This window comes from Hyla sarda, chromosome 1, assembly GCF_029499605.1.
Source record: "Hyla sarda isolate aHylSar1 chromosome 1, aHylSar1.hap1, whole genome shotgun sequence".
NCBI classification, from domain to species: Eukaryota; Metazoa; Chordata; class Amphibia; order Anura; family Hylidae; genus Hyla; species Hyla sarda.
The window spans coordinates 38526550-38553695 of NC_079189.1; the positions used below are offsets into that span (position 1 = coordinate 38526550).

Below are 27146 nucleotides of genomic sequence, written 5' to 3' on the forward strand. Positions count from 1 at the left end.
AACCTACCAGAGGCTGCAGAGTAATCCCACCTTAAAAATCAAATATAATCTTCAGTCTCTCCTTAGAAAAAATGTAGAATCTGGCGTTCTATCCAAGAAAAGGGCTGAGAAACTCATTCCCCTATTCCCTTCCTGCCCGCGATGGTACATCTTTCCAAAGGTTCATAAGACCCTTGCAGCCCCCCCTCCCCCGGAGAACCATAGTCTCCTGGAGGGGCTCAGTCACAGAACCTCTTTCCAAATATTTGGAATGGTTACTGTGACTCCTTTTGCAAGAAGTGCCATTGCTGGTTAAGGATACTAATCAATTTATAACATGTTTACAGGATTCACCATGGTTTGAGGATATGGTTTTGGCTTCTATAGATATAGAAAGCCTTTATACTAGTATACCACAAGAATTAGGGGTTGAGTGTGTACGTGAAATATTGTCCCACTCTAACAAAACCAATAGGACCATACAATTTATATGCGAGGCTCTCTCCTTTGTGCTTAGTATGAAATTCATTTCAGTTTGATGATACCTGGTATACCCAAATCGGGGGTGTGGGTATGGGCACTTTTGCAAACTTATATTTTGCATCTTTTGAGAGCAGGTTCATTTTCACTGAAAGGAATTTTTTCCTCAGGCCTGTCAAGTGCTATCTTAGGTTTGTGGACGATGTGTTCATAGCCTGGGATGGCACTCTGACGGACTTAGAGGACTTTGTTAAATATTTAAACAGAAGCAATGACATGACCTTGAGGTTCACACACAAGACAGATGCAAAACAAATGGAATTTCTCGATGTTTTAGTGGAGGTCAAGGAAGGCAGTCTGTCCACTTCAAGCTTTAGAAAACCCACTGCCTCAAACTCCCCTTTTCAGTTCTCCAGCTATCATCCGGAACATAAAAAGACTTCTCTGCCATATGGGCAGTTTTTACGCCTACAGCGCATAAATAGTTCGGATGAGTCGTTTTTGTTTCAGGCTGGAGAGTTGAAGAAGAGACTCGAGGCACGTGGGTATCCAGACGACATCTTAGACAAGGCTCTGGATAGAGCTTTTACTCAGGACAGGAGAAATCTCCTGTACAAGAAGAGGAGGAAGAATAATGATTCTACTACAGGCCCTCCTCGCTTTTCCTTTTCATAAAAAGTTGGTCCTCTGGAAAAGACGATTAGATCTGTTATAAATAAGAATTGGTTCTTGATTTTTTTAAAAATGACGTAGAACTGGGTAAACTGGTGCATGATAAGCCCCTTATTGCCTTTCGGTGCTGTAAAAATCTCAGAGATGTCGTTACAGTAGCAATTTTTCCTCTAGGTCTAAGAATTTTGACTGGCTGTCTAAAACTGGTCCGATAGGAAACCACAAATGTGGTGCGCGCAGTTGGTGCCAGAATCTAAGACCAGGGACAATTGCTTATATTGAAGGTGAAGAAATTCATGTACGTAGCCTTATTACCTGTAGGACCCAATGGGTGGTTTACACTATGACGGCCGCTCCTGTGGCCATTTTTATATCGGCAGCACTATACGCTCTCTCAATACTAGATTTAGAGAGCATGTCTAGTCTGTTCGTTATAAAAAAAAGTTCTCCTTGCTTTATTGAGCATATGAATATTGTCCACGGAGGGAACTGCAGTACTTTACTTTTTCAAGGCATTGAACAAGTTGCCAGCAAAGAAAATATTGATAAAAGAAAACTATTACTTCAAACTGATGCCAAATGGATTATTAAATTGAAAGCTGCTAGCAACTTGTGACTTAATGAAAGAGTGGATTATAGCGTGTTCCTCTAAGTTGATTACATTATGTCAGTTGAGGTTTTATTTATTGTGTCTGTTATGTAAACGTTTTGTACTTTTAGCCATGCCTTTTGACTGTACAACTGTTTTGTACACGTCACCGGGAGGAGCCTCTTTATACGGTGAGGGTGGAACGGAACAGGTAGGGTCGGATAAAGCTTGCTGACGCACGCGCAACAGCTGTTACCTGGCTCATTGCTGACTAGCTGCGTCCCTGTACGATCCGTCCGTGTATACCCTGTCTTCATGCACCGTGGAAATAAAGTTTCCGTGACACGGCATCCCAGTGAATGACGCCCTTTATTCTTTCTCCATTTTGCATTATAGTAGTTATATTCTTGTGCATAGGATGCAGTATTATAGTAGTTATATTCTTGTACATAGGAGGCAATTTTTATTGTGAAAACAAACATAAAAATACAAAAAAGAATATATTCTTACAATACAAAACAAAAATAACAAGCATTGTACACACAATGACTACTCAACTAGAGTGTATATATAGAGTCATAATAAACTTAAAAAGTCCACATTTGCTGGGAAAAAAAACAAAAAAAAACAAAAAAAAATAAAACAACAACAACATCACATCATCTGTGTTAAACCAAAGAGACATTCCTCCATAATTTCCCATTATTTTGGTTCCTCCGTATCTCTAATGACTTTACCCACTGGAGCTTGGACTTGATCTGTCTTACTGCTGTGATGTGGTGGAATGGCTCATTGTGTATGGACACTCTAGTTCTCATGTGCCAATGGTAATATTTAGTGATAGTAATTATTATGTACATAGTCCCCCTGTCTACAGTCCTGTTACTGGATGGTACAGCATAGATGATGTCAGGATACGTCAGGTTCTGCAGTAATGGGATGTTCAGCTTACTGGACACTTCTTCCCATATCCTCCTCCCGGCCCTGCAGTCAGATATGAAATGCTCCATCGTCTCCTCCTGCTGACTAGTGTTGCTCGCGAATATTCGCAATTCGAATATTATTCGCGAATATCGCATATTCGCGAATTCGCGAATTTCGCGAATATAGCGCTATATATTCGTAATTACGAATATTCGTTTTTTTTTTGTTTTTTTCTTCACAGTACACATCACAGTGATCACCCATCTCTGCTTCCAGCTTGTGTGGTGTAAAGAAGGCTGTAATACTACTGTGTGAGACTGGCGTGCGAAAATTCGCATATGCTATTTTTCGCATATGCGAATTTTCGCGTATGTTAATTTTGTATGTGCTAATTTTCACATGTGTTAATGTTCGCATACGCGAATTTTCGTAAATGCGAAAATAAAACGAGAATATAACGAATATGCGAATATCCGCGAATATATGACGAATATTTGTCCATATATTCGCGAATATTCGCGAATTCGAATATGGCCTATGCCGCTCAACACTACTGCTGACAACCCAGAGGACAGTTCCTATCTGAGACACTTAGATATTTTAGATTACCCCTGACAAAGAGCCTCCCATGGAGTGACAGCCAAGCAATGTCAAATAACTTTGCGGGAAGTCGTTTCCCATTGAGGAACCTAAGACTTTCTTGTAAAGTGCTGGTCACACAATCCCTCAAGGCAAGCGGAGAACAGAAGAAAGCCCTACAGATCCTCACATATAGGTCCTTCCTTGGCTTACTCTCTATATAAGACTTCTCAATGCGCCATCTCTTCAGACATCTAAGCCCGTATTCCAGGTACGGGGGGAGGTAGTCACGCGTCCATCTCCCCCTCTTGAGACTGCCGCCTCGCACCCAAGACTCTGCAAAAGGCAATATCCAGTCCCTGATACTATTTGCCCACAGGGAGCTGTTGTTTGAGTCCAGGCAACCAAAATTTACTTTTAGAAACATGGAGTCAAAGAACACCCTTGGATTCAGCATATCCAACCCACCCTCTCTCCTCTGTAGGTAGGTGACCCCTCTTTTTATCAGGTTCAACCTGTTCCCCCAGAACATTTGGAAGAACAGGCTAAAGAGCCGAGCGGAGAAACATTCTGGCAAAGGAAACACAACAGAGACATACAAGAAGACGGGGACCAGGTAAGTCTTCAACATTTTAACCCTTTCTCTATAGGTCAGCCTCCAGTTCTTCCATCGCTGAACCTTTGCATTTCCGGCTTCCAACTTCTCTTCCCAATTTAGTTTGGCGTTATCGTCCCTCCCGAATTTGACCCCTAGGATTTTAATATAGGAGGAGGCTCTCACAAATTGGGTCAGATCAAAGTCTGGATCAGAATCAGATATCCAGAGAGCTTGACTCTTCTCAAGGTTGACCAGAGACCCTGAGGCCTCCGAGTAACTTTTGATGGCCGCAGACAACATCTCCACCTCACGAGGCTCAGATATCGCTATGGTCACATCATCCGCATAGGCAACAACACTCAGGGGCAGGCAGTGGGGGACCGGCACCCCCTGAAAACCACACTCCTGCAGTGACCTCAGAAACGGGTCTAAGGCGAATACATACAGCAGCGGACTCAGTGGGCAACCTTGTCTCACCCCCGCCTTAACCCTGAAGGTGTCACCCTGCCAACCATTGATCAGAGGAAAGCTCTCAGCCTCACAATACAAAGTCTTCAGCCAATCAATGAATTGTCCCGGAATACCGTACTTTGACAAAGTGGCCCATAGATACTCGTGATCTACTCTGTCAAAGGCTTTAGCCTGGTCAAGACTCACAACATATCTCCCACACCTCAGGGCTTTACATCTCTCAAACATCTCCCTTAAGGAGATCACTGCCCCAGAGATGTTCCGCCCTTTTACTGTGCCATACTGACAGCCTGCCAACAGTGTCGGGGACAGACAAACTAACCTAGAAAACAGGATTTTTGCCAGAATCTTCCTGTCGACATTCAAGAGGGCAATTGGCCTCCAGTTCTTGATGTCACTCGGCTCTTTACCTTTAGACAGCAGAATCAGCGAGGACACTCTCATGGATGGAGGCATCAGGTGACTTTCTAGACAATTTGTGTAAACATCCACGAGGATTGGAGCCAAGAGGTCTCTGAATGTCTTATAGAATTCTGCTGTTATCCCATCTGGACCTGGTGCCTTCTTCAGATGTAACTTATCAATGGCCTCTTTGACCTCTGCCACCGTCAATTCTGCTGTCAAAGGAGAAAAGTCCAAATCATTAGTATCAGGGAGCGGAGTTGTCTCCAAGAATTGGGTCATCTTGTCTCTATCCAAAACCTTCCTCTGAAACAAGTCAGCATAGTACGATCTCACCACCCCCAGGATACCCTCCCGAGATTCCTGCAAAACACCCTGGGAGTCAGTGAGACCGGTGACAGATTTATTTGCCACCCGCTCCCGGCAATTCTCAAAGGGATCAGGAGACCCTAAGGACCCATAATCCCTTTCAAGAACCAGGGAGGTATACCTGCTGTACTGATACTGCCTTATCTCAGATTTCAGCCGGTCTATCCTTTGTTGGTCCCCACCCGCCGAATACAGTGACTCCAATTCTTTCCGCAGCTTGAGATACTGGCCATACTTACTCTTCCCCTTTATAACTGACAGTCTCTTTAAGAGGGTTCTGATCTCATCCTTGACATCCTCCCACCAGGCGGCCATATCATCATAGAAGTCCACCCGCTCTAGCTGACCCTGTATAAGAGAGTGAACCTGTCTCTGCACAGAAGGATCCTCTAATAGGCTGGAATTCAGTCTCCACAACCCTCTACCTGTCTCAGGACACTGTGTGACACCCAAACAGAAATATAAGGCCAGATGGTCAGAATAAGGGACGACTTTCTCATCCTTCTCACCAATGGTCTCTGTAGGACTAACCAGAGCTAAATCTATACGACTACTTCTTCCACCACAAAAATAGGTAAACTTTGCCTTCCGACCACCCTGCACAAACACATCTGACAACCCAGCCTGTAGAATGATGCTGTTTAAGACCTTGGAGTCTCGGGTTAGAGGTCTATTAGATGTTCTGTCACTAGATGTTCTGGAGGCATTAAAATCTCCAGCCAAGATGACAGGGACAGATGTAAAGAGATATGGCTTCACTTCATTATAAAGGTTAACCCTTTCAGTCACTGTCTGTGAACCATAGATATTAATAAGTCGGAGCCTTCTACCCCGTATAGTAACTTCCAGCATTAGGCACCTTCCCATCAATACCTCTGTCAGCCTATGTATAGTTACATCATTGGTGGTAAACAGGATAGAGACCCCGGCACTTGGTTCCACAGCCAGTGACCAAAAGGATGGACCAGACCGCCATTCACGCTCTGCTTCACGTAACAGTCCTTGAGTATTTAAACGTGTCTCCTGTAAGAAGAAGATGTCAGCATCAATAGACTTTAGATGGTCATATACGACGTGTCTGGTCCTCCTCACTCTGACACTGTTCACATTACTGGAGAACACTTTAAGGGTAAAGTCGGCCATCATAACAAAGGAAAGCAGAAGAAGCAGAGATGTCACCCCCATCATCACAGATCTGAGTCTGAGCCCTCCTGCTGACCACCTGTTTCCATGTCCGATTCGGACAGACGTTTATCTCGTGGGGGTCTCTTTTTTGTGGGGGGATCACCCTCTTGGTCTTCATTAAATTCCTCTATCACTCTCTTTAGCTCCCTCTCCATCTCTTCCTCAACGTCTGACTCTGATAGGACACTGTACCTATTTGTGATGGACATGACACCTGACTCGGGGTCTACTTTCTTTTTGGAGGGTTTTTGGACAGTGGTCCATCCCTCCTCAGGCTTACGACTGGTTTTATCTTTTTTCCGTCTCTTCTGCGGATTTATTGATGCTGGGGCAGAAGAAGACATGGCCACAACCCTCTCAGTGACCTCCCTGTTCCCCTCAGTGGCTCCTGGCTGGGACTGGTCGGGCACTGTGTCACCAATATTGTCACCCATATTGTCACCGCTAGTGTCACCAATATTGTCACCCATATCGTCACCCCTAGTGTCACCCATGTTATGCTGAGGCTCGGGCTGTGTCACTGCTGACCCTGACACCAACGTCTCCCCCTCCAGGTCCTCTGCCCCCTCCAGCAGGTCCTCATCAGGGAAGTCCTTACAGATGTTATGCCAGGCGTCAGGACAGTCCCTGTGGGAGTGACCGGTCTGACCACAGAGGTTGCAGCGGATATTCTGGCAGGTGGCGCTGACATGGCCGATCTCCCCACATAAATTACACTTCACCAGGGTGCAGACACTCGCGATATGACCGGTCTTCCCACACTTGAAGCATTTTCTGGGCTGACCTGCATAGAAGCAAACCCCTTTCTCCCGACCAATGAAAAATGAATTGGGCAGATGTTGGGTAATGTTATTAATCTGCCGTAACTTTACCAGGACCTTCCACCCGCCCGTCCATATGCCGTCCTCATCCCTGGTCTTAGTCAGGTCTGACATTAGGTCACAGTGTCTTTTTAACCACACAACAATATCCTGGGGGGGGACAGACTCGTTCCAGAATATAATGGTGACATTCGCTGTGTCCGGTCTGGAGATGGGGACAAAGCTGAACTTATTCCAGCCATCAGCATCTCTCACCCGGGTGACATGGGCCCAGAAGCGATCCAGGTCAGACATGAGTTTGAAGCTGACGTCATAGCCCTGCCTGTCAGGAAGGTTTATCACTGCCAGGATGTTAGATGGCAGGAAGCCCATTTGGTGGCACAGAAGTTCACGGACCACAAACCTACTGTCAGGCAGCTCCTCCTTGGCCCCTCTATGTCTGAACCTGACCACGTTCCTCCTCTTGAAAGCCTGACCCGTGTAGTTTACATTGGACACGAATGGTGATCCACGACTCCAGGCATTACCAGAGGAGGCGCCACTACTTCTACCCTCCTGCTGTACTTGGGGGCGCTGTGGTGGCTGCTGACCAGCCGTACTAGGGGGTTCTGATACTTGTGTGACTAAAGGGGGGAAGTGTTGTGCATCAGACTGTACAGCCCCCTCCCCACCATCAACCTCTATACTCTGGGGGTCACAAGCCTCTGAAGGCTGAACTAATGGTGGACCTGACCCCAGAGATGACCCCAGATCCCACACAGACTGTGAAGCACCCCCCTCTGCAGACACATTATCAGTAATATCGCATACAGTCATATCAGTGCAGTCACTGGCAGTATGATCCTGCACTACAGAGCCCAGCAAGCCCTGCAGAGCCATGTCCTGTGAACTCTCTGCTGCACTGCTGCCTTCAGGTAAGAGTCCACAGTCCTGTTGCTCTCTACTGCCCCCAGGGGCTTGTGGTGACTGCACTACTGTTACAGAGTTACCTTCAGGTATGTGTCCATAGTCCTGCTTCACCGTGCTGACTGCTGGGACTTGTGGTACCTCTGGAGGAGTCTCTGCAGGTCTCTGATGTTGCTGGACACTTTCTCCCGCTTGCCTGTACAAATTTCCTTTCTCAAAAGGGAAGCTGGCTGGTCTGAGGAGTGGTTTTGTACAGGACTGCTGGATGTCCTCTTGTCTTGCACAGGACTGCTGGGTGTCCCCTGGTGAAGCTGAAGACTTGGGTGCAGCAGTAGATGTAGATGACTTTGGCGCTGGTCTTTCCTTATATCCCTCAAATCGCTGCTGATTTCTGAAGGTCTCAGCGACTGGTCCCATCCGCTCCAATACGTCCTCCATGTCCTGCACAGTGTCAGCGAGCTGCACAGCGAGGGAGCTCAGCTTCTTGTCATGGACGGCATGGTTATTGGGGTTTGCTGCCTTTAGCTTGTATATACAGTCTATCTGTTTCTGCAGCTGTAACTTTGTCTTTTTTAAAGTCTCAAGTCTCTTTACCAGAGCTGGGATCTGCTCGGCCAAACACAGTTCAGGCGCCCGCTGAGTATTGGGGGGCCGTGCTGGTGGGGTACTCACAGGACTCTGCTTCTGAGGTGGGATCTGTCTCGGTGCTGTGGTCACTGCTGCAGGGTCACAATCGCCAGACTGGGGACTGGGCCCCTGTTTTTTTCCAGTGACCGCACTTGTGGCCCCCTGAAGCCTTCCTGGTGTACTCCCTCTGGTCTCATCTGGCGTGCTTGTAACTTTTGCGCTGCTCCCGCTCCCGTATCGTGTGCGGTCAGACCGTATCAGGACAGGCTGCTGCAGATTCTCCTGCATGGTCTGCTTCTCCAGGGATGTTCTCCTCTGTCTGACTGCAGGAGGGGTGGATTGTACCTGCAGCCATTACCTTACTTGATGAAGTGTCTTTCTTCACTTCCACAACTTTCTTCTCATCTGTGCTTCTTGCTGCACTGAGACTGCTGACATTCTGGACATTTCCATCTTCCAAATCAACTTTTGGATGTTCATTCAGGGTTTGAGGTGTCTGGGGATTAATTCCCAGAATAGGCCTTGAAGCCTGGGCCTTGCTTGGGGAGCTTCCCCGCCCAGGGTGGCCCCTCCCTGGGCTTTCTCCAGACATCAGGAGAGCTACACAGACACAACCTCTCAGCTAGGAGGCAGTATTATAGTAGTTATATTCTTGTACATAGGAGCAGTATTATAGTAGTTATATTCTTGTACATAGGATGCAGTATTATAGTAGTTATATTCTTGTACATAAGAGGCAGTATTATAGTAGTTATTTTCTTGTACATAGAAGACAGAATGATAGTAGTTATATTCTTGTACATAGGATGTAGTATTATAGTAGTTATATTCTCATACATAGGGGCAGTATTATAGTAGTTATATTCTTGTACATAGAAGACAAAATTATAGTAGTTATATTCTTGTGCATAGGATGCAGTATTATAGTAGTTAAATTCTTGTACATAGGAGGCAGTATTATAGTGATCATATTCTTGTACATAGGATGTAGTATTATAGTAGTTATATTCTTCTACATAGGAGGCAGTATTATAGTGATTATATTCTTGTACATAGGAAGCAGTATTATAGAAGCTATATTCCTATACATAGAAGCAGTATTATAGTAGTTATATTCTTGTATATAGGAGCAGTATTATGGTAGCTATATTCCTATACATAGGAGGCAGTATTATAGTAGTTATATTACTGGTTATAGGGGGCAGTATTATAGAAGTTTTATTATTGTGCATAGGATGCATTAATATAGTAGCTATATTCTTGTATATAGGAGGCAGTATTATAGTAGTTTTATTATTGTATTTAGTGGGCAGTATTATAGTAGCTATATTCCTGTACATAGGAGGCAGTATTATAGTAGTTTTATTATTGTATTTAGTGGGCAGTATTATAGTAGTTTTATTACTGTATTTAGTGGGCAGTATTGTAGTAGGTATGTTATTGTATATAGGGGGCAGTATTATAGCAGTTATACTCTTGCACATAGGGCTATAATGCCTGTGGTGGGATCTGCTTCCCTTCCATGTTATAATACTGTCATATCACCTCTATCCAGCTGGTACCAAGGGAAGCTCACTGAATACAGATTTATACAGCTACCATTGAGATAAATATATGACACGGATATCATGAGAATAGACTGGAACTGGCTCCCTGTGGTTGACTATAGGATATTGATATAATACCCTGTAATTGCCACTTGTCTCTTTTGTTTTTCCACTTTGATATTTATATTTATTCATGTTTTAGTACAGGTGGTGTTTGCTCTCAGCTTGATAAAAGTCAATGTAATATCATTCAAGTCTGAAGATTTCCAGGGCTGAGACTATTCAAACCTCCCCTCCTCCGCCATTGTTTTCACACTGCGCTATTTTAGTGTGTACATCTCTTGTATGATGGGATGCTCTATTAACTATTCTAACATAGAAGCCCAGCTGAGCCGGTATAGATGATGTATACACATCTATTACACACAGTCTCCGCTGGAAGTCTTTAACTCTAAACACTGTTATGTCTTGCTGCTTTACTGGATTGTTTGCGTAAGTCAAAATAACATGTGAACTCCGGGAGAGAGGATCCACAACGATGGCTTCTGATGGGAACCATGACTGCGAGTATATCGCCGCAAGTTATGTCTCTATCACTCGCACTGGTTACAAACACAAGTTGTTGAGCAAGAAATATAATATTAACGTTGAAATAACATTTAAGATGGATTATAATAATAGCTAGAAAAAATAAATAAAGCATATATTAAAAATAATTACAGGCCCTACTGTATGTTCTGTGACCGCCTGGTCCTGCAACAACCTTATTACCACCCACGTAAGTAAATTTTTTATTTATAAATTACTTCAATTAAAAAATCTTAATCCTTTCAGTACTTATGAGCTGCTGAAGTTGAGTTGTTCTTTTCTGTCTGACAACAGTGCTCTCTGCTGACACCTCTGTCTGTCTCAGGAACTGAACAGAGTAGGAGAGGTTTGCTATGGAGATTTGCTTGTACTCTAGACAGTTCCCAAGACAAGAGTCATCAGAGAGCACTTAGAAAAGAACAACTCAATTTCAGCAGCTCATAAGTACTGAAAGAATTAAGATTTTTTTTAATCAAAGTAATTTCTGGAGCCAGTTGAGATAAAGTTTTTTTCCTGGATAACCCCTTTAAGGCTATATAAAGGTATATTGGGGATATATGAGGGTATATGAAGGTATACTGGTTACATGTAGATGTGTGGGGTTATATGAAGGTTTATTTTTAATTTTTTATCATGTGTGAGGTTATATAAAGGTTTACTGTTTGTATATGGTAAGTGAGGTTATAGTTTTATACTGATTATTTGTGAGGTTATATAAAGGAAAACTGGTTATATGTTGCTGTGTACGGTTATATAGAGCTATTCTGGTGAAGTACAGTATGAGGGTATGTAGAAGTATGCTAACTATATGGTACTGTGTAAGGTAATGTGGAGTTATAGTTCTGATGTACTGTGTGAGGTTTTATAGAGGTAAAATAGCGATATGGTGCTATGTACTGTACTGGTGATGTACAGTATAGGGTTGGCTGACTGTATTGGGGTCTGTGAGAGTATATAGAAGAAAAATGACTATAGGCCGGCTTTGCCCAGTTTTTCCTACCTAATCCACGTGGGGGGAGGAAAAGCAAATTAGGAGGAAGCTTTTGTCCTCATATCCCGTCCTCATATCCCGTCCTCATATCCCGACCTCATGTCCTGACCTCATGTCCCGTCCGCATGTCCCGTCCACATGTCCCGTCCTCATGTCCTGTCCTCATGTCCCGTCCTCATGTCCCGACCTCATATCCCTACCTCATATCCCGTCCTCATGTCCCGTCCTCATGTCCTGTCTTCATGTCCTGTCCTCATGTCCCGTCCTCATGTCCCGTCCTCATGTCCCGACCTCATGTCCCGTCCTCATGTCCCGTCCTCATGTCCCGTCCTCATGTCCCGTCCTCATGTCCCGTCCTCATGTCCCGTCTTCATGTCCCGTCCTCATGTCCCGTCCTCATATCCCGACCTCATGTCCCGTCCTCATGTCCCGTCCTCATGTACCGACCTCATGTCCCGACCTCATATCCCGACCTCATATCCCATCCTCCTATCCCATCCTCCTATCCCGTCCTCCTATCTTGTCCTCATATCCTGTCCTCAGGTGGGGTCCAGTTGTGATGATTTTAGGCCAAAAATAGAAGGAGGAGGGGTTTTGTGGAAGTGAGCATGACTTGCAAGCTGGACCAATGCACAATAAGGGTAGAAAATAAAATGTGGCTTAAATGGTGGGTGTGGCCTTTTGAGATGGGGTGTGGAATGCGGGAGGGGTGTGGCCGGACTGATGCACTCACCACTAGATGCAGAGCAGAGCTTGGAGTAAGGTACTGGAAGTCCTATATACTTGCATGGGACTTAAAGGGGTACTCTGCCCCTAGACATCTTATACCCTATCCAAAGGATAGAGGATAAAATGTCTGATCACAGGGTCCCGCCGCTGGGGACCCCCGGGATCTTGGCTGCTGCACCTCTCTGTCATTACTGCACAGAGCAAACTCGCTCTGTGCGTAATGACGGGCGACACAGGGGCCAGAGCATTGTGACGTCACGGCCCGCCCCCTTAATGCAAGTCTATGGGAGGGGATGTGGCGGCCGCCACGCGCCCTTCCATAGACTTGTATTGAGGTGGGCGGGGCGTGACATCACAAGGGGGCGGAGCCATGACATCACAATGCTCCGGCCCCTGTATTGCCCATCATTACGCACAGAGCGAGTTTGCTCTGTGCAGTAATGACAGGAGGTGCAACAGCCGAGGCCCCGGGGGTCTCCAGCAGCGGGACCCCGCGATCAGACATTTTATCCACTATCCTTTGGATAGGGGCGGAGTTCACCTTTAAGACAAAAACCCCATCCTTCACGTAAGGGGGAAGATTGGGGTTAATTTAACTATCATATATTTTTTATTTGACATAAAAGTTTGTACTAAGTTTCATCAAAATATCTCCAGCCATTTGGAAGTTATGCTAGAACATACATTTTCCATAGACTTGCATGGGACCTTAAACAAAAACCCCAACCCTCGCAAATGGGGGTGGGCAAGGGTTAATTTATCTATCCTATGTTTGCAGTTGACATATAAGTAACATGTGACCAAGTATTATCAAAATATCTTCAGCCATTTGGACATGATGCTGGAACATACACATACACATTGGGGGAGATTTATCAAAGGATTTAGACAGTTTTTTCCCGTCTAAATATGTGCGACTTTTCTGTGACTTTTGCTTTAGAGGATTTTTAGAACATGATGCATTCTAGGCTATTTTAGATGGAAGAATGCATTGGTGCTGAATTTATCAAAAGCGACTTTTCAGCGACAAGTTGTATCGGCTGAAAGTACGCCGAAATGTCAGACCGTGCTGGAGCAGGTTTAAATATAATCTAAAGCATAGATCCCGAAGTCCCTGTGCAGAATTTATCAAGAGCCGTGCGACTTTTGATAAATTAGGCGCAGAATAGACCGGGCTAACCCTCAACAAAGGAGGAAGCTTTTGACTTCATATCCTGTCCTCATATATTGTTGTCATATCCAAATCCCTCATATTCCAACCTCATATGCTGTCCTCATATGCTGTCCTTATATCCTGTCCTCATATCCCGTCCTCATATCCCGTCCTCATGTCCTGACCTCATATGCCGACCTCATATCCCATCCACACATCCTGTCCTCACGTCCCGTCCTCATATCCTGTCCTCATATCCCGTCCTCACATCCCGTCCTCATATCCTGTCCTCATATCCCGTCCTCATATCCCGTCCTCACATCCCGTCCTCATATCCTGTCCTCATATCCCGTCCTCATATCCCGTCCTCATATCCTGTCCTCATATCCCGTCCTCATATCCTGTCCTCATATCCCGTCCTCACGTCCCGGCCTCATATCCTGTCCTCATATCCCGTCCTCACGTCCCGTCCTCATATCCCGTCCTCATATCCCAACCTCATATCCCAACCTCATATCCCGACCTCATATCCCAACCTCATATCCCAACCTCATATCCTGTCCTCATATCCCAACCTCATATCCCGACCTCATATCCCATCCACACATCCTGTCCTCACGTCCCGTCCTCATATCCCCTCCTCATATCCCGTCCTCAGGTAGGACTGATTTGTGATGAAAATATTGTAAGCTGAAAATAAAAGGGGACATGGCTTTCACATTTTTTTTTCACTGGAGTTCCCCTTTAAGGCCTTAAAGGGGTTATCCACCATGAGGTGATTTTAGTCAGTACCTGGCATACAGTAATGACATGCTTAGGAAGGATCTGCGCTTGTCTTGGGGCTAAATGGCTATGTTGTGAGATTACCATAATACTGTGGCTAGCTTTTTGTGAACTGGTATTTCCTGTTTGACTTTTCTTTTTTTGACTACAAATCCCACAATTGCATTTTCCTCCCTCCCACACATCAGCCACTTCACCCATTGAAACAAAAGACCTGTGATTTTCAATCAGGGTGCCTACAGCTGTTGCATTAGTTGCAGATTGATCTCTCTCCCACCAAGCCATCGCTCCACCCATTGAAGCAGATAGGCTCCCTGTCATCAGCTGACTAGTGAGTCAGGTCTTGGCCGCATTGCAACCTGGGAAAAATCTGAGACAACAGTCATTTTGTATGCTGATAAAAATAAATATTGGGGTAAAAAAATCACAGTAGAATTGTGAGAAAACCGTCACACACAGGTACAGACACTATATTATGAACTACACTAACTGTACAGCCCTTAACTGTCAAATAAAAATAAATCCTGGAATACCCCTTTAAGTTCCATCACATCATGCATACAATCAGCAAATATCCCTTCCTGCTTTAAAGGATAGGGGATAATGTGTCCGATCTCTGTGGAGCACCCGACGTTCATTTAGAATGCTGGGTGCGGGAGGTGGGGGTCGTGACGTCAAAGCCATGCCCCACACCATGCCCTCTGAATGCAAGCCTATGTGAGGGGGCTGGGTAGCAGAGTAACTCCTTTAAAGGGGTACTCTGGTGAAATCTTTTTTTCTTTTAAATCAACTGGTGGCAGAAAGTTAAACATATTTGTAAATTACTTCTATTAAAAAATCTTGATCCTTCCAGTACTTATTAGCTGCTGAATGCTACAGAGGAAATACCTTTCTGGTGGCTCAGTGGTTAGCACTGCTGCCTTGCAGTGCTGGAGACTTGGGTTCAAATCCCACTAAGGGCAACAATAAATAAAGCGTTATTATTATTATTATTATTATAATAATGTCAGCAGAGAGAACTGTGCTCGTGATGTCATCAGAGAGCATTCCAAAAAGAAAAGAATTTCCTCTGTAGTATTCAGCAGCTAATAAGTACAGGAAGGATTAAGATTTTTTAATAGAAGTAATTTACAAATATGTTTAACTTTCTGCCACCAGTTGATTTAAAAGAAAAAAGGTTTTCACTGGAGTACCCCTTTAAATCCCCTATCTTGGAACCATATGAGAAAGAAAAACTTGGCTTGTCCATTGAATCTTAGAGCTCACGCTACTCGGGCAATATCTGCCTCACGCAAAGCTGCAACATGGTCATTGTCTACAATCTTTGTCAAGGACTACAGGAGCGTCCTCTTAATGTGTGGGCGCCGCTCTGCCCGCCGTAAGGAAGTTACAAGCAGCATCCAAACCACTTGCTCAGCATAATTCTGATCATTCCCATATTTGGCAGGAGAATGCACCAGACCAGGATACAAAAACTTTGGGTTTCATACAAATAACCACCGAAAAATGTTGGCAAGTAAACTCCTCTTCCTAAGGCATGTTTAATTTTCAATGCAGATTACAGATTGATAACAAAATGAATTTGATATCATAAGGAAATAATAAGAATTGATGAAATGTAATTCTTAAAAGGGTTTTTATTACCTACTGTTTGCAAAACTGCCTAAATAAGTTAAGGGGTTCATCAACCTACTTTTTAGAAGGATTCCTTGACAAAAAATGGATCCCAAAGTGGCATTCTGCTGGGTCCCCCAATGATCACCTGTAATCTGTAACCTGGCAGGAGGATATGTTCACACGACAGACATTCTGTGCAGAATTTAAAGGGGTATTCCAGGCCAAAACTTTTTTTTTATATATCAACTGGCTCCGGAAAGTTAAACAGATTTGTAAATTACTTCTATTAAAAAATCTTAATCCTTCCAATAGTTATTAGCTTCTGAAGTTGAGTTGTTGTTTTCTGTCTAACTGCCCTCTGATGACTCATGTCCCGGGAGCTGTGCAGTTCCTATGGGGATATTCTCCCATCATGCACAGCTCCCGGGACGTGACATCATCATTGAGCAGTTAGACAGAAAACTTCAGAAGCTAATAACTATTGGAAGGATTAAGATTTTTTTATAGAAGTAATTTACAAATCTGTTTAACTTTCTGGAGCCAGTTGATATATATAAAAAAAAGGTTTTGCCTGGAATACCCCTTTAAGGTGTATTGCATCTTGTATTGGATTCAATGTGGATTCTGCTTGGTCGTGCAGAATTGGAATTTCCACATGGAAATGACAACATCATTTTGGCACCCTGGTTGGGAAACACTGCCTAAGGCACACTTAGCCGAACTTACCGAAGGTGGTGGGTTCGGCCGACTTATAGGGTGTATGGCTACTTTAATGTATGTGGAGTACATTCCAGGACACTATCTGCACATGTTCCTATACACAAGTCTCTTAGTGTTGTAATTGTGCACCCGAGGTATATCTCTACAGGACATATTAGAGAAATTGCGCATTAATGTTTCCCATAATAAAGCCATAGTCATAAAGTAGTAGTTTACTTGAAGCAATACATCACCACTAAGATAGTTCAGGCAGATCACAGGGGAACAAAGATTTATTATCTTTGTGACTTACCCTTAGTCACATGTGAAGATCTGTCACTTTATTTGTATATTGTGTTTGATAGCTTCCATTTATAGAAAGCAATTATGGGAATTAATGAGATATATCATAGATAGGTCAACGATACTACATAGCAATATAACAAATGTCACAATAACATCCAAACATAATAGAAAGAGACAGCGCTGCCCAATAACAAAGATCTTATCTATCATGCCAGGTCTTGAGCCCCAATGCAAATTATGTAACAGGCGCTTACCTACCATGTGCCGTATATAGTACTGGTGTCGATTTATGTGTTTGAGAGGCCCTTGTGTAGCTCTTCCTCTGATCCAGGAGTCTCTCATGTATCTACCGATCATGCCGACCTTAGAGTACTATTCTCTCAAATATGTTGAAGTTTAAAAGGAAGAGAAGGTGATCGCGGTTGTTGGCTGCTGCACTCTTGCCGGTATCGGACCCCAGTAATGGTGACCGATAGAGAATAGCGAAAGGTGAATACGGTAAAGAAACCAGTTAGCGGAGGCGCTGCACAACTGTAGTCATGAAGAGAAGACTCGAGCACCACAGGACAATGAAACTTTTATTGGTGTAATTGGGGACAACGCATTTTGGCATAGCCTAATGCCTTCCTCAGGTCCACTTATAGTTACCAGAGGGTTCATTGTGCTCAGTTCTGGGTTGCTGGTTGTGGAAGTCCTGTGTGTATCTGTGTTGCTGTGGTCTGACAGACAACCACAACCAAGAACTGAGCACAATCAACCTCTGGGAACTATAAGTGGGCCTGAGGAAGGCATTAGGGTATGCCGAAACACGTTGTCCCCAATTATACCATTAAAAATTTTATTGTCCTGTGCTGCTCTAGTCTTCTCTTCATGACTAAAGTTGTGCAGCACCTCCGCCTTTTGTGCAGCACCTCGCCTTTCGCTATTCTCTAATATGAGAGAATCTGCATGAAATTTCTGTATTCCATTGATTTCAATGGGAGTTTGTCATGTTTTTAGCTTTAAAATATATACAGATGCTGTATTTATATATTTGGGCTGGTAGTGGCCAACTACTACGCTGCCAGGGTAACAGGGATGGGTACATTCTGTATGAAAACCAGTTGATCCCATGGAGATTAAGAACATTAGCTGCCTAGCGAGCAAATCCTTTATGTGTACAGGTAATCAATAACTCCCACATCTTTATTGATCGACAGGGAAATACTCTATACAGTGAAGGAAAATAATATTTGATCCCCTGGGGATTTTGAATGATCAGTCTATAATGTTAATGGGCGGCTTATTTTGAACTGTGAGAGGCAGAATAACAACAACAAAAAAAAGTTAGGAATTGATTTGCATTTTACTCAGCTAAATTAATATTGGATCCCCGATCGATCAGCAAGATTTCTGGCTCCAGTGGTCTTTTATACAGGTAAGAAGCTGAGATTAGGAGCACTCTCTTGAAGGGAACACTCCTAATCTCATCTTGTTACCTGTATAAAAGACACCTGTCCACAGAAGAAATCCATCAATCAGCTTCCAAACTCTCCACCATGGCACCTTAGACCAAAGAGCTGTCCATGGATGTCAGGGACAAGATGGTAGACCTACACAAGGCTGGAATAGGCTACAAGACCATCGACAGGCAGCTTGGGGAGAAGTTTACAGTTGGTGCCTTATTCACAAATGGAAGAAACACAAAATATCTGTCAATCTCCCTCGGTCGGGGGCTCCATGTAACATCTCTCCTTGTAGAGTTTCAATGGTCATGAGAACGAAGAGGAATCAGCATCAGAGCTACGCAGGAGGATCTTGTCAATGATGTCAAAGCAGCTGGGACTATAGTCACCAAGAAAACAATTGCTGCCACCCTACACCATAAAATCCTGCAGCACCCACAATGTCCCCCTTCTCAAGAATGTACAGGACCATCTGAAGTATTCCAGTTAACATCTGAATGATGTAGGTGTTCATTGGGAGACTTGCTTCAGAGTGCTCCGGCCCCCACCCTCCAAGATGAACTGGTCTCGGAAGTTACGGCCTGGTCGGCCAATCATCAGTTGAGACAAGGTGAGTATATGACACATGGACTATACCAGTGAAGACGGGATTTGTGTCGACCCTTCTGGATACATATTTGGTCCAGATTCGTGGATGCCATGATATTTGATAACATTGCCCCTAGCTGTCCAAAACATTATGGAACCTTTTGTGCTTTGCTAACTTTCGCCTTGATAAACTGTATTTCTGGAAGCACTGCAGGTTTTAAAGGTTTTTGCCCATATCATGCACATCAACACTAGCCCTACAGCGCCATCGGTTTTATTCCAGCACAGCTGCATCCATGCATTTTGTTACCTAAACTGGGTCATGTGATCACCAGTCTGAACCGCAGAAAATCACAGCGTTTAATGCGTCAGAGGAAGTCGTCAGTTCTGGGTCAGCTAACTTCATGTGAGCTACGGGATAACATCAACACCTATCTGATTCCTTCTAACAGTTCCCAGACCCCTCCCTTCCCAACTCTTTTTCTATGGGATCAGGATTTATAGTAGATATACTCCTCCCTTAAGGCTGTGTTTACATGTTGCATTTCTTGCTACATTTTCATTTTTTTTTCTTCCAATTCATTTACAGTGAATCCCAACAAATTACATAAAAAATGTGTCATGTACTACGATTTTGGAAAATCTCAGCAGAAACAGTCAAAATGCAGTAAAAATTTGTCAAAATGCTGTAAAAATTCAAAGTGTGATTACAGCCTGAAGACTTCAAATGTTCATAAAATTCCTCAATTGGGTTTATGGATCAGATCACTTTCCCCTTGTGGCAATATTTCTCTTTGAGTTAGAAAACGCATAAAAACTGCATGCAGTATGAACTGAGCTCAGCTGTTCAGGCTTCTGGTTTTTGGAGTTTAAAGGAGATATCCAGTGCTGAAAAAGTTATCCCCTATCCTAAGGATAGGGGATCAGTTTCAGATTGCAAGGGGTCCGACCCCGCGATCTCCTGTACGGGGCCCCGGCAGCCCGCTGGAAGGGGGTGTGTTGCACAAACCGCATGAAGGGGCGTCTGACACGCCCCCTCAATACAACTCTATGGCAGAGCCGGAGCAATGCCTTCGGCAATCTCCGTCTCTGTCATAGCGATGTATTGAGGGGGGCGTGTCAGCCGCTGCTTCATGCGGTGGTCGACACCCGCTATCTGGCCAGCGAGCTGGGGCCCCGTAAAGGAGATTGCAGGGGGCCCCAGCGGTCGGACTCCCCGCAATCTGAAACTTATCCCCTATCCTTAGGATAGGGGATAAGTTTTACAGCACTGGACTACCCCTTTAAAGAGGTACTCTGCCCATAGACATGTTATTCTCTATCCAAAGGATAGGGGATAACGTGTCTGATCGTGGGGGGGGGTCCAGCCGCTGGGCCCCCCCCCGCGATCTCCAGGCCAGCACTGTGACATTCCGATTGTCATGCCACACCACGCCTCCTCAATTCATGTCTATGGAAGGGGGAATGATGGCTAGTACACAGCCCGGCCCGGAGATCACTGGGGGTCACAGCAGCTGGACCCCTCACGATCAGACATGTTATCCTTTTGGATAGGGGATAACATGTCTAGGGGCGGAGTATCCTTTAACCCCTTAACGACGCAGGACGTAAATTTACATCCTGCGCCGGCTCCCGCGATATGAAGCGGGATTGCGTTGCGATCCCGCATTATATCGCGTCGGTCCCGGCGCTCATCAACGGCCTGGACCCGCTGCTAATACCACACATCGCCGATCGCGGCGATGTGTGGTATTAACCCTTTAGAAGCGGCAGTAAAAGCTGACCGCCGCTTCTAAAGTGAAAGTGAAAGTGACCCGGCTGCTCAGTCGGGCTGTTTGGGACCGCCGCGGTGAAATTGCGGCGTCCCGAACAGCTTGCAGGACACCGGGAGGGCCCTTACCTGCCTCCTCGGTGTCCGATCGGCGAATGACTGCTCCGTGCCTGAGATCCAGGCAGGAGCAGTCAAGCGCCGATAACACTAATCACAGGCGTGTTAATACACGCCAGTGATCAGCATGAAAGATCAGTGTGTGCAGTGTTATAGGTCCCTATGGGACCTATAACACTGCAAAAAAAAAGTGTTAATAAAGGTCATTTAACTCCTTCCCTAATAAAAGTTTGAATCACCCCCCTTTTCCCATAAAAAAAATAAAACAGTGTAAAAAAATATAGAAATAAACATATGTGGTAGCGCCACGTGCGTAAATGTCCAAACTATAAAATATATCATTAATTAAACCGCACGGTCAATGGCGTATGCGCAAAAAAATTCCAAAGTCAAAAAAAGCGCATTTTTGGTCACTTTTTATACCATTGAAAAATGAATAAAAAGTGATCAAAAAGTCCGATCAAAACAAAAATCATACCGATAAAAATTTCAGATTACGGCGCAAAAAATGAGTCCTCATACCGCCCCGTACGTGGAAAAATAAAAAAGTTATAGGGGTCAGAATATGAAATTTTTAAACGTATACATTTTCCTGCATGTAGTTATGATTTTTTCCGAAGTACGACAATATCCAACCTATATAAGTAGGGTATCATTTTAACCGTATGGACCTACAGAATAAAGATAAGGTGTAATTTTTACCGAAATATGCACTGCATAGAAACGGAAGCCCCCAAAAGTTACAAAATGGTGTTTTTTCTTCGATTTTGTCGCACAATGATTTTTTTTTTCGTTTCGCCGTGCATTTTTGGGTAAAATGACTAATGTCACTGCAAAGTAGAATTGGCAACGCAAAAATAAGCCATGATATGGATTTATAGGTGGAAAATTGAAAGGGTTATGATTTTTAAAAGGTAAGGAGGAAAAAACGAAAGTGCAAAAACTGAAAAACCCTGAGTCCTTAAGGGGTTAACAAGGTGAATAGGTTGGTTTCAGAGGGGGAACTGCAGTGATAAGACTCCAACCCCTCTGTCTGCAAAGCCAGAGGATTCCTGGAACTGTAGGCAGCTCAATTTTGCATGAAACATAAACAAACATGTCTGAAAACTTATGCCTACCACATCATCTAAAACAGGTAAGCACAAGACATGCACAAACATTATTCTCTAATGATAGCTTAGGCTGCACTATGCAAGCAAAAAAAATAAAACATTTGTTTTTTCCCCCTATTGAGAAAACATGTTGAGTTCCTGTAAAGACAAATGTTATGAATGTGTTATACCAGGAATTCTTTGCTTTACCTGCTCTGTCAGTTTTCTACGATTTCTTGGCACATCATACCATCACGTGCCTCCTCTCCGTCACAATGTGTATTGTAGCGTTATGTAAGCCGATTATCTACATTGCCGCTGGCGTTCCGTCTTAGGATAATTAGGGTTTTCAGATGCAGGAATCGTGGGTAGAACATGAATTGCGCGGAGCGGGTGCCATCATGTCATTCTGCAAAAGAAGATAGCAGATGTATCAGGGACAATTGTAGTAACAGCAGCAGATGTTACGTTTCCCTATAAATGGCTTTTCGGAATCTACTCCATGTCCGGTTTACTCCCATTGTATCTCCTAGACGAAAAGAATAGCTATAGTGTTCAGTATAATTGCTGTACGCTTCGGAAAAAAAAAGGGGGGGGGGAAAAAAAAAAAACAAGGGTAACGGCAGTAATTCTTAACCAGTGTGCCTCCAGCTGTTGCAAAACTACAACTCCCAGCATGCCCGGACAGCCTTTGGCTGTCCGGGCATGCTGGAAGTTGTAGTTTTGCAACAGCTGGAGGCACACTGGTTGGGAAACACTGGGTTAGCAGATTCTTGACGTGTGGTATACATAAAGACATGGAATATACCCTGTGTGACTGCTCACTCACCCATAAGGCTGGCCCTGTGTTAAAGGGGTATTCCGGTGGGGGAAATTATTATTATTTTTTTTTTCAAATGAACTGGTGCCAGAAAGTTATAGAAATTAGTAAATTAGTAAACTACACAACTTCCAGAAAGTAGTTCGAAAGAACTAAACAACTTCCAGAGGAAGTTGTGTAGTTCTTTCTAGTCTGACCACAGTGCACTCTGCTGCCACCTCTGTCCCTGCCAGGAACTGTCCAGAGGAGGATAGGTTTCCTATGGGGATTCAATCCTGCTCTGGACAGTTCTTGACACAGACAGAGGTGGCAGCAGAGAGCACTCCTGTCAGACAGAAAAGAACTACACAACTTCCTCTGGAGCATACAGCAGCTGATAAGTACTGGAAGGATAAAGATTTTTTAAATAGAAGTAATTTACAAATCTGTTTAACTTTCTGGTGCCAGTTGATTTGAAACCATTCGTTTTCCACCGGAGTACCCCTTTTTTTTAAAGTGAGTGGCGCCCGCTGTCTACAAAATTTATGCCGTAAATTTTCCAGCGAGACATTGCACAGAAAAATCTGTCTTGCTGTTATCTGGAAGCTTACATTGGAAATTCTGTCAAATTATATGACTAGCATATACGGTAAAAATGTATGGACAAAACCACTATGGAACCCTGGTGGATCCCATCATATCCTAGGAGGGTGATGTGCCTCCCGTCATCAAACTGATGCCACTGTCATAAAGCTTAGTGCGAGTCCGTAGTAAATTGCAAACACTGCGAGTTTACTACGGACCTCACGGGCGCTCCCCCGATGTTCCCTGACTGGCTGGGCGGCACACACCTCTCGCACAACCTCTTGGCCCAGCTAAAGGAGCAGAGTAGCGTCGGGGGAGCGTAGTCAGTGCAATGAGCGTAGTGTTAGACAGTGGAGTAGGGGGGGGGGGGGGGGCGTAATCAGACAGTAGCGTTAGACAGCGGAGGGAGACTCATGGTAAGCAGTGGATCATATGTAATACAATATGATCCATCCAATCAACATTTACTGCCTGTGTTTACTGCCTCCATCGTCTAAAACTACCGCTGCCTAAGACTATGCTTATTATGCCGACTATGCTACCACTACTCTAAAAGTCTAAAACTACACTCATTACTTGGGATGAGCGTATCGAATCTGACGAATCCGAATTCGTTACGAATTTCTGAAAAAATTTGATTCGCAACGAATACAAATATGGCTGCGGTTCAATAGCGCAAATCGCTACATTAAACTCCATTTAGTGCGGACCAGGCATCTAAAATGGCGGATCCATTTGTGAGGACATGGGGCAAGAAATCATGGGAAGGCGGGAACAAGGGTCTGAATCACATGCAGCCTATCAGCAGTCAGCTACCCCTGTGATGTCACAGCCCTATATAATCGGCAGCCATCTTGCGGCCAGTCACGTCAGTCAGAGAGGGACAGAGAGAGAGGGAGAGACAGCAGTGTGTCTTTTTTACAGCAGTGATTCACCTTAAACCAAAATCCAGCCTAGAAGCACTGATAGGAAAGGGAGAGAGACTGAGAGTGCAATTTTGGGTGTAGTACGCAGCGACTGTGTGCTGCAGCACTGGTGTGTACAACAACTGAAAAGCTAATAGTAGCCAGCCAGTTAGGGTGAGCAGAGCACTAAAAGTGTATTGTCCTCTATTAAGTGTAACCTGTGCGTACATCTAAGTGGTGTACCATTTTGTTCCTGTTAAAGTCTTAAGGGCCTAGTTACTGTGAAAGGCCAGCAAAAAGTACACACCTGCTGGTGTTGTAGACAAATACTGTTTTAAGCATACTGGAGCGCATTGTCCTCCTCTCATAAGTGCATACCACATATGTACATCTAAGTGGTGTACCATATTGTTCCTGTCTAAAAAATCTCCTCAATCTCCTCATGCTGCCGCCAACTCCATGCAGTGTCATTCAGCCACTATATGGTCTCCTCATACTGATGCCACCTTTAGGCTCTGTCATTGTGCTGCTCTGCGACAGTAATTCTAATAGCGACGCATGTGATCTGCATGTCATACTGAATAACACTATTGTTTCACTAACCCAGAACACTCCCTATGCATGTTACATCAAGGCAAAGTGTTCTACACCCATATTGAGGCTCTCTGTAGGCCAGAAATAGCCATTTTTAATACAGATTCGGGACAAATAAATTCGGACCGAACCAAATTTTTTCGGAAAACTCTGCGAATTAGCCAAATTGAATTGTTCAAAAATGTGCTCATCTCTACTCATTACGCTAGCTATGCCCCCCCCCCCCCTTATGCTAAGCTGCTCCCTGGGCTGGGCCAAGAGGGTTTGCAGAGGACTCCTACTATACAATAGAAGTCTACCTGCTTAATTGATTTATACCTCACTGGTATCCCCGCCAAATTGTAACAGAATTCATTGTTTGTCTGCTAGTGAAAAAACAAAAAACTTACTTGGACTTATTAAAACTAAAAAAGGGATATATATATATATATATATATATATATATATATAGATAGAGGATTCCCTTATGTCCTAACCAGCAGCACAAGAGGGGTATATCTGCCCCTGTGAACTGGTAGGACAGATGGAATGTTAATGGAGTCAAGCAAGTAAAATAGTAATTAATCACTAATTAGCCCCCCCCCACCTCCTACCTATAAGAGGGGACACTACCCCAACAGTGTGTTTTTTTCTGTTTTGTCAGACTGATGGACAGACGGAGCAGCCTCCATAGGCGGCTTTATACATATTCTAACCTTTGTTTCTTTCTTTTACAACTTTCCTCGTACTGCCATGATACCCAGGGTATTGATGAAGATCCAGCAGCACCATGCCTCAGTAATAGCCATGATTTTCTTCTGGCCCAAGAGGTCTTGGTTTACTCAGCTCATGTAGATGAGCCGAGGGCACTATTGGAAACTTCCCCCAATGCAGAACCTGGTGTCCCGGGGCACTCGGCTCTGCCTGGATCCAATCTAACTCAATCTGACAGACTGAAGATTGAGGAGTCCCTTCTAGAGTCTAGAGGGCTATCAGCGGTGGTGTTAAGAACGATCTCACACTCTAGAGCTCCTTCCACAGTCAAGGCCTATGAATTCAAGCAAAAGATTCTTCTGTGGTGTTCTTCATGAAGTTCCTCAGGACCCTCCGCTGTCTGCTATTCTACAGTTTATGCAGGATGGGCTGGATAAGGCCTCAACCCTTTTACAGTTAAGGTGCAGATTTCAGATCTGAGGAAGGGAGGGCTCCTCCCAAAACGCGTCATTGCATGTTTTATTATTTTATTTCTTTTACCAAATAAAATTTGGTTCCGCTGTGGACCTTAAACTAAGCCTTGGTCCTACTCCATTTGTCTGAAAGAGCCGCAGCGCCATCTACCAAGGGTATTCTTCTTTCTTCTCTGCAACTCATCCAGGAGAGTACCACTACTACTCCTACTACCCAGAAGGCTCGGCAGCCACTCCTCCTTTGCAGTACCCCATTATCACTGGGGTGATATGCTTGTTTTATCCACTTCAAGGTGAGCGGCCATCTATACGATTCCTGTTTAATTCAGGATAACTATTGCTCCTGTCTCCAAGGGTAATACACCAGGCACCGGTATCGGTCTCTCCATTTTTTTTCTTCCCTACAGACCCTGATTAAGAAGTTCCTTAAGGGGACCACAGTGGGATCTCTAAGCAGCACTTAAGGGGTCGAGTGGTCCCCCCTCTGAGCCCCTAGAAGAGGTGGAGTTCAGGTTTTTACCTTGGAAAATGACTATATTATTGGCAGTGACATTGGAGAACTACAATGCCAAGCGCATAGGAGAACTACAAGCCTTTTCAGCATTTGAGCCATATATTCTATTCCTTCAAGAGAGAGTTTGTTTACACTTTTTACCCACTTTTCTACCTAAGTTGTCTACAGTTCATAATAGTAAGTAAGTTGTTACTTACCTGTTTTATGTCTTTCTCCATCCTATCCAGGAGTAGGATCCCTCCATGAACCTGGACATGCCCAGAGGTTACGAATTATATTGAGCGATCTAGGGAGTTCAGAAGATAAGAGAATCTTCTAATATTTTTCCTTGGCAGGAATAAGGTATGAAGGCCTCCAAGCCTTCCCTGAGTAGGTGGATTAAGGAGGCTATAAAGGAGTCATTTACTTCCAGGATGAGCCTCCTCCTGCCTTTGTCACTGCTCATTCCGGAGTAGTGTCTACTAGCTGGGCCAGACAGCCCCTTATTCCCTTGGAACAGATTTGTTCCGCCTCCTGCGCTCACACTCCACTTTTGTGAGCCATTAAAGGATTGACC

General features: G+C 44.3%; 1 protein-coding gene across 3 annotated transcripts in view; it reads right to left on the bottom strand.

The window, feature by feature from the left end:
- LOC130337968 (octopamine receptor-like) overlaps window positions 1-27146 on the bottom strand; it is a 123283-nt gene that overhangs the window by 72579 nt on the left and 23558 nt on the right. For all 3 annotated transcript variants that reach the window (XM_056553978.1, XM_056553968.1, XM_056553969.1), the window contains exon 2: window positions 22238-22436. The gene's annotated coding sequence lies outside the window, so the exon portion shown is untranslated. The remainder of the gene's footprint in view (window positions 1-22237; window positions 22437-27146) is intronic.